Here is a 12,909-nt window from a genome sequence, read left to right on the forward strand (position 1 = left end):
CGCCAGGTTACAGAGAACCAAGACGTTAAATACTATAAATGCACAACATGCGTAATAGGTAGTCATGAAATCAACGTATACGTATGGCCTGTGTCCAAGATAAGCTCTTAGAGAAACAATGTGTTCCATTTAGTTCAGTACATCAATTATGAAAACAATAAAATAATAACACACTTCCATAATACAATGCCAGCAAAGGTATACAAGAAAGATTGTCCACGCATGTCGAGCGAATGGTGAATGACTTGTGTGGGAAGTCAAAATAGAACACGTTATTAAAAAATTGCCGGATAAAATTACAAAAGCAATAACTACAACATATTGACAACACCAACTGGGGAAACAGATACGAAGACAAATACCGCCATATAAACCTTACGGAAAGGATAGTAAGTAACTTGTAACAAGATTAAAAAAAAGGTTATGTCACTTAACAGGTTTTTTCAATCACACAGTCGGTAACAGTACAATGATAAGTATATGAAATTATTTATAAAAGAACATACAGCACATTACTAATATGTGCCCAGTGTATGGTGTATGATTTACAGGCAAAGCTCGCTTGTGAACGGAAAGACAGTCTGACATTTATTATGCTCTTATGCTATATGTGACCTACTGTATCCTGGTTCCTTTCGGATCTATTTGACATCCGTGTCGTTTCTCCGGTCCGTTAGTCTGCTGTTGTGACCATAAAGGCTCTTGTTTGTGTTCTGTTATTTGGCCGTGTCTGGCCAATCTTCTGAACACTTGTAACGCACCGAACGATTAGCTACACTTCACACAGTATTGCAGGGAATCTGTTTGTCATAATTATAGAAAAAAGGGGGACCACAGACGCATGGAGCGGTGCAGTTTGAGGTAAAGAACATTACATTATACCTACTCTTTTTTGTAGCTATCTTCAGTATCATTTTCTTGCCTAGGGTTCGCTGCAGTGATTACTTCCAGGGAAAAACCATCAATTTAGTCGTGTGATCGGCACCTCATCTTTCACTTAGCACAAAATTTATTTGCATTTACTGTCCCCGAACGCATCATAGTTCTCAAGGAACCTCTTGAGTGCAAAGTCGCAAGTTCAGTCTTTAGTAAGACTAATTTTAAAGTGTTGCATTAGCAGTTTGACAGGATAAATATTAGCTGCTGATGATTTGCCATGTGTAGCAGGAAGTCGACAGAAAATGAGTGTCCGGTGGGACGCGTGTATTGCATTTCAGAAAATGAACATCGTCGACGTTCAAGAAGTGTTCAGAACAAACCATTCACTTGAACCATGAACGCTGTATGAAAAAATGGCGCGCCACAGTGATCACAAAGGTCCGCACGATCAGAATCGAAGACAAACTCCTTGAGAATTACTAACCATGTAGGACTTTCAGCTAGGTATCCATCCTTGAAGAATACATAGAGAATCAAGTTGGTATAACGTGATGACGAGAACTGATGGAATGTGACGCAGTCAACTGAATTCGAAAGACGTAACTGCAGGTAGTGCGACAATATGTTTTATAGGCAACGCAAAAACGGACTTCCAGAGGCTGAATTTGTCCAGTGTTTCCAGATGGTATGAAATGAAATGACACACACTTTTCAGGAAGGAGTATTATCTTTATACAGAGACCAGGAATCAAGCAAAAGCAAGTTATTTTGACCATCAGTGGCTCAAAAGCACTGCTCGTAGCATAGTCGTAGTTCTCGTACGCCCATTATCTCACTCTTGCTTGATGTAACGTAAATATTCCCCACTTCCTCTGCAAGATAACTAAGACGAGAAAGAAACTTTCCAGCCAATTTACCATCCAGATTAGCAGTCGGTATAATTGTATACGAACAATACGAAACTGGTATAGAAGGGAGAACAGATAGAGGTACTGAAGGTACCCTCCGTCACACACCGTCAGGTGGCTTGCGGAGTATGGATGTTGATGTAGATATAGATGCGTTAAGGCACTGATGTTAGATGATCTTGATACAGTTCTCTTGGTAGCTCTGGTTTCCAGGGTACCTTTCATAAGTATTTCCTCTTCAAATCCCGATTTGTTGCAGTTGGAAACAAATTCCTTATTGAACGATTGGATAAGTTTGTTTATCTCACATACAAATTTTCGGGTCGATTCCTCTGTTTGCTGTGCATCGTCAGGTTGACACATTCTTTGAAATTTCGTTAGCTTCTTATGTCTCCCAGTTCTGCAGCACTGATTGACTTTATGCTGCCATCCACAACTTCCCTTGAAATGACCGTAATCTGTCGCACGCAGTATGATGTGCTTAACGTAGTTGGACACTATCATGCACATCCAGTAAATTTTACGGAGTATTCTTGACATGCACAAACACCAGTTGTAACAAGTGCGCCTTGTCCTCCCATGAATATAAATAGTTTTTCTTATGCACTATATTGAAAGATTGCTACGGTCTTATTCTAAATCCACTCATAATTGATTTTTACTATGCTGCGGATCTACTATGCACAGAATCACATTTAGAACTCGTTCGTTTGAAAAATGTTGTCCTTTAATATGTTGAACTGATCGACAAGGATGATGAACTACGTAGTTCGACATCTGGGTCAATATGACTTTCACTTATTAAGCACGTATCATCAGCATTGTACTCCTCGTGTACACTGTCCGCATAGTAGAGCGTATGCGACTCTACACATTCCACTGACTCATCTTGCAGAACTTCTAATACTTCATCCGCTATTTGTTTCTCACTGCGAAATTCCCTAGGTTCCTTTCTGACGAACCGTCAGCATCGGCAACTGTTGCTGTGGATATAATGCAATGTTTGCTTTGTTTATCGTTGTCCCTGCTCCGCTTTGTATCAAGACCAGTGGCACTGTACCAGTGCTGTGAGTTACTCGTCGACTAAGCAGCTCTACTAAGCTCCGTAACGTCATGCAGTGCTCACCCTTGGATACCTCCAGTACCCCCACCTGTGGCCATTAGCAGCCAATATTGTGGTTGCATGGTAGACAATATGCGAGCCGTCGGATGCCGTAAACATCACTGGCGTTTTGCGACTTCGCACTCCAAGGGTTCCTTGTCAGACACGGCGCCATTGTGTCGTCCCCCCAGGCAATTTATACTAGATACCGCCCATGTCTCCTTGCTTTTTCAGTTTTACCTTTATGCGGCAAGTCGTTCCCTGTTTTCTTTTCTGTATCGCCTCACCTCGCGTGCCACACGAGAGAAGTATGCCTGGTCAGAATATCCTGTACCCAAAACCGGACAAGTCGCACTAATACACAAAAAAAGGAAACAGGAGTAATCCACTGAATTACAGACCCATCTCACTAATGTCGATTTGCGGTAGAGTTTTTGAACATATGTGGACAACATAGAATTGCCTCGAAGGTAGCGATTTATTGACAGATAGCCAACACGGATTCGGAAAATATCGTCTCACATTGTAATGACTGCCATTGATATGAGATGTCAAATTGATTCGATATTTTTAGATTCCCGGAAGTTTTTGAAACTGTTCCTCACAAGTAATTTCTAATCAAATTACCTAGCTATGGAGTATTGTCTCAGTTGTGTGGAATCGTGATATCCTGTCAGAAAGGTCACAGTTCGTAGTAATTGACGAAAAGTCAAGAGTAAAAGAGAAGTAATATCTAGCGTTCCCCAAGGAAGTGTTATAGGACCTCTGCTGCTTCCTATCTACATAAACGATTCAGGAGACAATATTCGTAGCCCTCATTGACAGTTTGTAGTTGGTGCTGTAATCTGATGTCTTGGAAAGTCAGATGATCGAAATGAATTGCAGACAGTGAAAAATGTGAAGTCATCCACGTGAGCACTAAAAGGAAACCATCAAATTTCGGTCCCACGATAAATCACGCAAACCTTGATACTTAGGGATTACATTTACGATTAATTTAAATTAGAACGATCACATAGATAATGCTGTGGAGAAAGCAAACCAAAGACAGCAATTTATTGGTAAAACACCTAGGAAATGCAACAAGTCTACTAAAGAGACTGCATGCACCACGTTTGTACGCCCTCTTCTGGAGTACTGCTGTGCGGTGTGGGATCCACATCAGATAGGAGTGACGCAAGGCACTAAAAAAGTTCAAAGAAAGGCAGCTTTTTGTATTGACGCGAACCACGGCGGAGAGTGCCACGGATGTAATACACGAATTGGGGTGGCAATCATTAAAACAAAGGGATTTTTCATTGTAGCAGAACCTTCTCAAGAAATTTCAATCACCAATTTTCTCCTCAGAATGTGATAATATTTTGTTGGCGCCCATCTGCTTTGGGAGAAATGATCATTACAATAAAATAAGGGAAATAAGAGCTCGCACGGAAATATTTCAGCGTTCGCTTTTCATGGGCGCTCTTGACGAGCGAAATGGTTGAGAAGTAGTTTGAAGGTGGATCAATAACTCCTCTGCCAGGCGCTTGATTGTGAATTGCACAGTAATCATGTAGATGTAAAACCTGTACTTAGCTTTAATGAATGCGGGTCCTATCAACCCCTTTCAAGATACACAATAAAAGCGGACAGGATGCAGTTTGGTGGATCATATCCCGTATGGCTGCAATAAAAAAAGTCAATTAACCATAAGGAAGTCTTATGGACTCAGGCTGCAAACTACCTACAAGTTCAAGAAATACATTTCCCAGAATGCATGACCATTTCGAGTTTTAATCTGCAGATAAGGATTATACATGATAATTTGAGTCTATTCTTTAGTTTTATACAGCTTTCCTAACCTTCTTGTTTAATATAAAGCAGTCAGAATACTAAGCTGTACTGCTAGTACCGAAGATATGGAAAATGGTTACGTTTGATAATTTTTTTTTGCTATCTTCAGAAAGCGAATGCCAGGTATTGGGAAGTACGTCAGTTCCTCCTGTAGCAACGAACATCGTATCGGATTTGTGACACCTTGCAGATAGCGTTCACCATGTCATTCTTAATGCAACAAAATCGAAAGAAATGACATAAACTGAGGAGTTCCCCAACGAAGTGTATTTACAATATACATATATAAGACCTGGTGGATTACGTCGAATGCTCCGTGAGACTCTTCGCAGGCGTTGCTATTTTTTTTATAGGGATCTAACGGCACCATAGGAGTGTAGCTTAGAACTGGAATACCTTCAGAGGATCAGTGATGAGTGTATCGACTGGCAATTGACTCTGAACATATGTAAATATAACATTTTGCGCAAAAATAGGTGAAGACCTTTGCTGATGGTCGATTACACTGTTGACGAAAATCACCGTAAACAGTGACTGTCGTAAACTACTGGCATTGTTCATCAGCAGTGACCTAAAGTGGAGTGACCACATGAATGTAATTGCAGGAAAAGCAGATGCCAGGCTGAAAGTCATTGGAAGTACGTTAAGAAAATGTACTTCATCCGTGAAAGAAGTAGCGTACAAAACACTTGTTGGGCCAGTTGTTGAGTTTTTCTCGTCTATCCAGAGCCCTTACCAGCTGCGGTTACTAAAAGAGCTAGAGAAAATTCCAGGTGCGGATGCTGTAAGATAGACGATATGCATCACGGAAGAGTTTTTATATTGATATTCCCAGAATGTATGTTCCAGGAAGAGACACGCAATATGTTACTGTCTAGCAAACACAGCACAACGAGGAAATCAGAGAAATTAGAATGATGTAACATTAGAAGCTGGAAGCCTTGTGTTAGGTAAATTCCTAGAATGTAAGTGGCGGTTGGAAGGCACAGCTCTCCCGTGGAGAGGAGAAAAGGTTGCTCGTGCACCTGTGCGCAGGGCACTGCGTGACCGGGGACTGCTGAAGGTGGTACGTGTATCGGACGGACGGCGAAGTGGCAGCACACTTTCGCAAGAATTTAAACCTGATAAAAAAAGGAAGTTATTGCTTGAACTGCTGTACCCGGATTTATGCGTTTATTGTTGCACAACGGTTGCGCGAGCTCTATCTAGGACAATCCCCAAATCCCAAACAGTTTAGGGCTGACTTGAAGTGTAAAATAAAATGTTGTTGTTTCCAGCTTGTAACCTTTGCGCCACCCTGTGTTGTTTAGTAAATGTGCCTCCCTGTAATACATCACTGGGACAATATTATATATTGTGTATAAGCGTCGAATAGATTGTCGGACTCTATGTGAGGAGTCAAACTATCAGTTTAATACGTCACGGCTGCAAAATACTAACGAGAATTCTTTACAGAGGAATGGAAAAACTAGTAGAAGCCGGGGAAGATCAGTTTGGATTCCGCAGAAATATTGTAACACGTGAGGCAATACTGACCCTATGACTTATCTTAGAAGCTAGATTAAGGAAAGGCAAACCTTCTTTTCTAGCATCTGTAGACTTAGAGAAATCTTTTGACAATGTTTACTCGAATACTCTATTTCAAATTCTGAAGGTGGCAGAGGTAAAATACAGGGAGCGAAAGGCTATTTACAATTTGTACAGAAACCAGATGGCAGTTATAAGAGTCGAGGGACATGAAAGGGAAGCAGTGGCTGGGAAGGGAGTGAGACAGGGTTGTAGTCTCTCCCCGCTGTTATTGAATCTGTATATTGAGCAAGCAGTAAGGAAACAAAAGAAAAATTCGGAGTAAGTATTATAATCCTTGGAGAAGAAATAAAAACTTTGAGGTTCGCCGATGACGTTGTAATTCTGTCAGAGACAGCAAAGGACTTGGAAGAGCAGTTGAACGGAATGGATACTGTCTTGAAAGGAGGATATAAGGTGAACATCAACAAAAGCAAAACGAGGATAACGGCATGTAGTCGAATTAAGTCGGGTGATGCTGAGGGACTCAGATTAGGAAATGAGACACTTAAAGTAGTAAAGGAGTTTTGCTATTTGGGGAGCAAAATAACTGATGATGGTCGAAGTAGAGAGGATATAAAATGTAGACTAGCAATGGCAAGGAATGCGTTTCTGAAGAAGAGAAATTTGTAAACGTCGAGTATAGATTTAAGTGTCAGGAAGTCGTTTCTGAAAGTATTAATATGGAGTGTAGCCATGTATGGAAGTGAAACGTGGACGATAAATAGTTTTGACAAGAAGAGAATAGAAGCTTTCGAAATGTGTTGCTACAGAAGATTGCTGAAGATTAGATGGGTAGATCACATAACTAATGAGGAAGTATTGAATAGGATTGGGGAGAAGAGAAGTTTGTGCCGTAACTTGACTAGAAGAAGGGATAGGTTGGTAGGACATGTTCTGAGGCATCAAGCGATCACCAGTTTAGTATTGGAGGGCAGCGTGGAGGGTAAAAATCGTAGAGGGAGAACAAGAGATGAATACAGTAAGCAGATTCAGAAGGATGTAGGTTGCCGTAAGTACTGGCAGGTGTAGAAGCTTGCACAGAATAGAGTAGCATGGAGAGTTGCCTCAGATGAGTCTCAGGACTGAAGACCACAACAAAAACAAAATGTGAGGGGTCAACCATTCACTTGCTTACGACTTTACTTGTTCTGAGAAATCTTTCGGATTTCTCTCTACCACCAATTGGCGTAACACGTTTACATCTTCGTTAGTACAAGGCTTTTATTAACTGCATTTCGAACTCTTCACCTTCCCTGTTTAAAATAACAATTCGTTTAGGTGCTACGTTTCTCCAGTTGGTTTTTACGATGTCACACAAGTAGCTGCATGCACGACGAGCACGCACGGTTAAGCATTTTGCGCAGACATGTACACATCTCGCACACCTCCACACGGCTCAAAAAGCGCTCGTTCGAGGATCAGACTGTACCAGAACTATACCGAACTCAGACAACGATTCGATGGCTTTGAAACCTTTATCCTCGAATTACGAAAACATTAAAAGAGGAAACGGTGTATATGGTGTAAAGAGTGGTTAAAAATAAAAAAAAACGTTATTTCATATTATTTCTTAGAGAATTAGTGCCTTTAATTACTTGGTCTTTGTCTGCTGCAGGATCCACAGGATGATTAAAATTTAACTTTCGCTACTTGAGAGGGCCCCCATGAAAAACGACTGATCGTGGGGCAACGAAGCTTCGTGGAAAAATTTGTAACGTCATACGGAAGAGAAATAATAAATAAATCATTGAAAGAAACGCATTTTAATTTCTACATAAGAAGGTTCAAAACTGGTAACCGTGGTATTCGCGCTTGTTGGATAGGTCTGCCAGTGATTCGGTTTGCTTCTGCGAGAGGCGACGGCCAATTGCGCCACACATTGTTAAAGAAGTTACTGTGAGAAAGCTGGACGCAGCGTGCGGTGTAGTAGACGAGGTGTGCCACGATCGCTGAACATCTCATGGTCCACTGTACGAGTATTATAAATTGGTATCCGTACAAACTTCACGTTACTAGCCAAATTTTGCCGCTGACGCAATTCTTGCGTTTCATGCAAGGCTTGAAGTTGGCTACACGTGGGTTGGAACATTTTGTGAATTGTTCAAGGCGGCCGGGGTGGCCGAGCGGTTCTAGCCGCTACAGTCTGGAACCGCGTGACCGCTACGATCGCAGGTTCGAATGCTGCCTCGGGCATGGATGTGTGTGATGTCCTTAGGTTAGTTAGGTTTAAGTAGTTGTAAGTTCTAGGGGACTGATGACTTCAGAAGTCCCATAGTGCTCAGAGCCATTTGAACCATTTTTTGAATTGTTGAAGCTCGCTTTACTGGGGCAGTGAACACTCACAACCGTCGCATTTAGGAATCGTCAGCGGCAACGAACATCCATGAAGTTCCCCTGCATCCTGAACGCGTCACTGTGTGGTGTAAGTTCACGACACGGTGCGTGATTGGTACTCGGACCCCAGGGACCAAGGACACCGCAGCGTGAACGGCACACGTTATTGCGATCTGCATCGCCAACATGTGATCTCTGCTCTGCGGGAGAGACGTACTTCGGACTCAACTGTTTTCACGCATTACGGATCTCCAACTCCTATATCTCGTGAGGTCACTCGGTTACTCCCTAACACATTTGAAGTCAACGGAGTCATTCGCCGATCGTTCCAAACTGGGTAGCCATCGAGATCACCAGATTTGATTTCTCTCATTTGGAAATAAAAATGTGTTTCTTTCAATAGTTTATTCGTTATTTCTCTTCCACATATTCTTTTAAATGTTCCAAAAAAATGTTCCATTGCTCTATGATTACTCGTTTTTCATGGAGGTCCTGTCAAGTAATCATCCCATACTTACTTTATAATTAGCATGAACATCCCTCTTTCCTTTATCACTATATGCCTTCGATTTGATATTCCCATAGATAAGATAGACTTTTGTTAGTCCGAATAACGACTTCTAGCAATTGGCGATTGATGTTTTCAGATAGTTCGATAAGGTCGCTACGAGACTCTATCACCACTGACTTATAATTGTAGAAGCCTATCTCTTGCTGCTACACACACTGAAACATGCACACGTAGTATGCTTGCATGTACTTGCATAAGTGAAATTCAATGAAGCATCAAGCTATTGGTACAGTCCTGATGCCTGAGCAAATTAATGTGCACAACCTTCATCTCGCTTGCAAAAACGCTTTATCATGCATACTTGACAATCATGCAGTTACGTGTAGGGACACCTTCAAGCTTTCCACAAGGCTACATCAGCTACCAAAATGCATTAGGGAGGAACTTTCTAGTGACGGAGATATAAATGTGTTGGGCCAGTGGGTGAAAGTTTGAAAGGCGCCTTGTGTTAAATATGGGGTATTTCTAAAAGAACTTACAAACTTCGAAAATTCATACAAACTGACTCATATGACTTAGAGACGTGGTCGTGGGGCAATATTGAAGGAAAATATATCAAGTTTTGGCTCAGATAGTACGGTAATACCGAGTCACATCACCACAAGCGTCAACGACTGATGTAGCTAAGATGGCTGCTTTCGCTGCTACCGAGCGTGCTCGCAGTGTGTTTTGGATTGACGAATCAAAGCCTGTGACATGGCTGTAGCGTAATTTTTCACCAAGTAGTATAAACAACTCTGCTCGGTAAACCATGAAAAATTCTCATTTCAGTTGTGTGTGGGATGACATCGTAGAGCATCTGGGGCAAAATTCTATTAACAGGACCACTAAATCTAATCGTGCTCGGAACACGGTGTGCCACATATCACTGCTCTAATTGCATTAAGAAGACATTAATATCAGAAAGCTTACCAATTAACAATGGTCCCATAATTGAAAGACTGAAAGGACTGCTCGTACGCGGAAGTGTTACATCGATTGCAGAATGATGAATATTTCAGTGGAAACATTACCTTTAGCGATGAGTCTACCTTTGACTTATATGGTGAAGCTAATAGGCACAACGGTCAGATTTTGGGAAAATACACGAACAATCTTGCAACGTGTTCGCGATAGCCCAAAAGTAAAAATCTTTTGTGCATTGAGCAACAGGCAAGTTTTCGGTTCTTTCTTTTTCCAAGAAAAAACAATCAATGTAATTGTATACTGATTGTATGTTGGAACCCTTTTTAACCCCGCTGATCGACAAGACTGAGCAAGAACACTACGTACACATTATGCAAGATGGCGTTCAAACATCCAGGATTTCCTCATTAAGAGCTTTGCATTCGTCGAGGTGTGGTGGTTGCATGGCCCCACGTTTACCGGACCTAATTCCACTTGATTTTTTTCTTTTGGGGATTCATGAAGGATACCGTGTTCAAACTACCCTTCGTTAACAGAGATCAAACAAGAATCAACACCGCAACTGAACAGTTACGTTTATCATGCCGCAGCGAGTTTGCCAATAAGTCGACTTCTGATTGAATGTGTTCCACGTACACACTGAAAGTCACAGTCAAAGTGTTTACCTGTAAGATAAATAAAATGACGTACTTTGCTAAATAAAGGGACACTAAATCATGTCTGTAATTCGTATGAATAAATTTCAAGAAGGACAAAATTCCCCGAGGTCGTGTTTAAGATATTTTATTTGCAATAGTACTTTCGGGCACTACCCATTCTCAAGTACGTCTATTGTAACAGATATGGATACAGGGTTGTCGTTTCTTTAAAAAAATTGGGAGCCATGCATATATCACCTAAAATATAAGGTGCATGACATGAAAGTGCTTTCGAGAACAATAGCGTTAGAATGTTACTGATGTGTCACACACCAGAAGCGCCAAGGAAACAAATCTTGTAATGTTTTCTAGAAATCGTACTAGATACACTTGTTAATGTAACTGCCACAGCTTCATGATTTCGCGGGAAAATTTTAAACACAGCATGGTGGAATAATGCCCTCCTTCAAATTTATTGAGGCTGTGGGGCCTATCCAGATAAATACGAAGTACTGCGTCTTCAGGCCACAAGCGGCCCATCAGGACCATCCAACCGCCGTGTCATTCAGCTGAGGATGCGGATAGGAGGGGCGTGTGGTCAGCACACCGCTCTCCCGATCGTTATGATGGTTTTCTTTGACCGGAGGCGCTATTATTCGGTCGAGTGCCTCCTCAATTGGCATCGCGAGGCTGAGTGCACCCCTAAAAATGGTAACAGCGCATGGCGGCCCGGATGGTCAGCAATCCAAGTGCGGGCCACGCCCGATAGCACTTAACTTCGGTGATCTGACAGGAACCGGTGTATCCACTGCTGCAAGGCCGTTGCCAGATCGAGATGAGCATATGAAGAAATGTATACGAATTTTGGAACACACTCTACAGTTATACAAAAAGTGTCTTGTTGTGGTATTTCTCCAAGTAATTTAAAGCACACCGACAGAGCTCAAGCATCTTTAAACTGTATACAGCAATGAGTGGAAATTAGAGCTTAATCAGAGATAAACCGACAATCATCTCTCCAATAAGTCGAGAATGTAATAGCGAAGGGGGAGTACGTCGTGATACCAGTACCTCCACAACACTCCGTACGGTAGAGTGTGGAGTATGGCTGTAGAACTGGTCGACCTCTGCTTCTGGTAATGCTAGGGACTTATGTCAGTCCCCAGTCGCCCGGGGTCTCTCTGAATGCGGGCCAGATTCGGCCGCATCAGCAGGCATCCAGGGCCCGCCTCCAGATGACAATACGCTGCCACTCGTTTCTTGTGCTGACGAGGTCGCCGATCCTCTCGGCCCGGCCTTTCTTCGCTTATCGATTCACATCTCGGCGGGGAGGCTGCGAGCCCGGCTACCGGCTCCCGCTGTCCGGCCTGCGCTGAGGAGTCAAGCAGCCGGAAAGCAAGATGGCGCCCGCCAGGGGCTAACGAGGCCCGCGCCGCCATTTGCATACATATTGCCGGCCCACGGCGGACTCTGAGAGCCGGCTGCCCCGCGGCGGCGCTGGGCAACTAGCGAAAAGCCAGCCACCCACTGCAGCGCTAATGCTGCAATCCAGTTTCGTCCGCCGTATGCCGTATTCTCTCCGGCGTACAAAATCTACTGGCTGTTTCACCGGATTTTGCTGTTTTGTCATTAGTCGTGCGAAAACTCCACTCGACGTTACTGCTGGCAACGTGATGGTGTACCGCAGACATTTCGCGTGGGTATTGCAGATGAAGACATACACTTCAGATACAGGTCGCAAATGCTCTCACTCCCCTTCCTTCTTCTGTAGCTGGGGAAATAACCCCTACGACTTGTTATATGCAACTGCGGAAAAAAGGCCAAACTGCAAAGAAGACAATATATATTAATTAAATCCCCAACGCCAACACTCAAACAGGTTGTGAGCGTTGTATGGTACACCACTACCGTCGAGGTGAGTACCGTCAACGGATCTACCACTGTGGGATATCTCCTGTCTAAGAATAAAAATCAAGCGGGATTAGGTCCGATGAACGTGGGGCCTGGCAACCACCGCATCTCGAACAATGCAAAGCTCCTAATGAGGAAATCCTGGATGTTTGTACGTCATCTTGCATAATGTGTACGTAGTGTTCTTGGTCAGTCTCGTCGATCAGCAGGGTTAAAAAGGGTTCCAACATAAAATAAATAAGTACACAATTACATTGA

Source organism: Schistocerca piceifrons, chromosome 4 (assembly GCF_021461385.2).
Source record: "Schistocerca piceifrons isolate TAMUIC-IGC-003096 chromosome 4, iqSchPice1.1, whole genome shotgun sequence".
NCBI classification, from domain to species: domain Eukaryota; kingdom Metazoa; phylum Arthropoda; class Insecta; order Orthoptera; family Acrididae; genus Schistocerca; species Schistocerca piceifrons.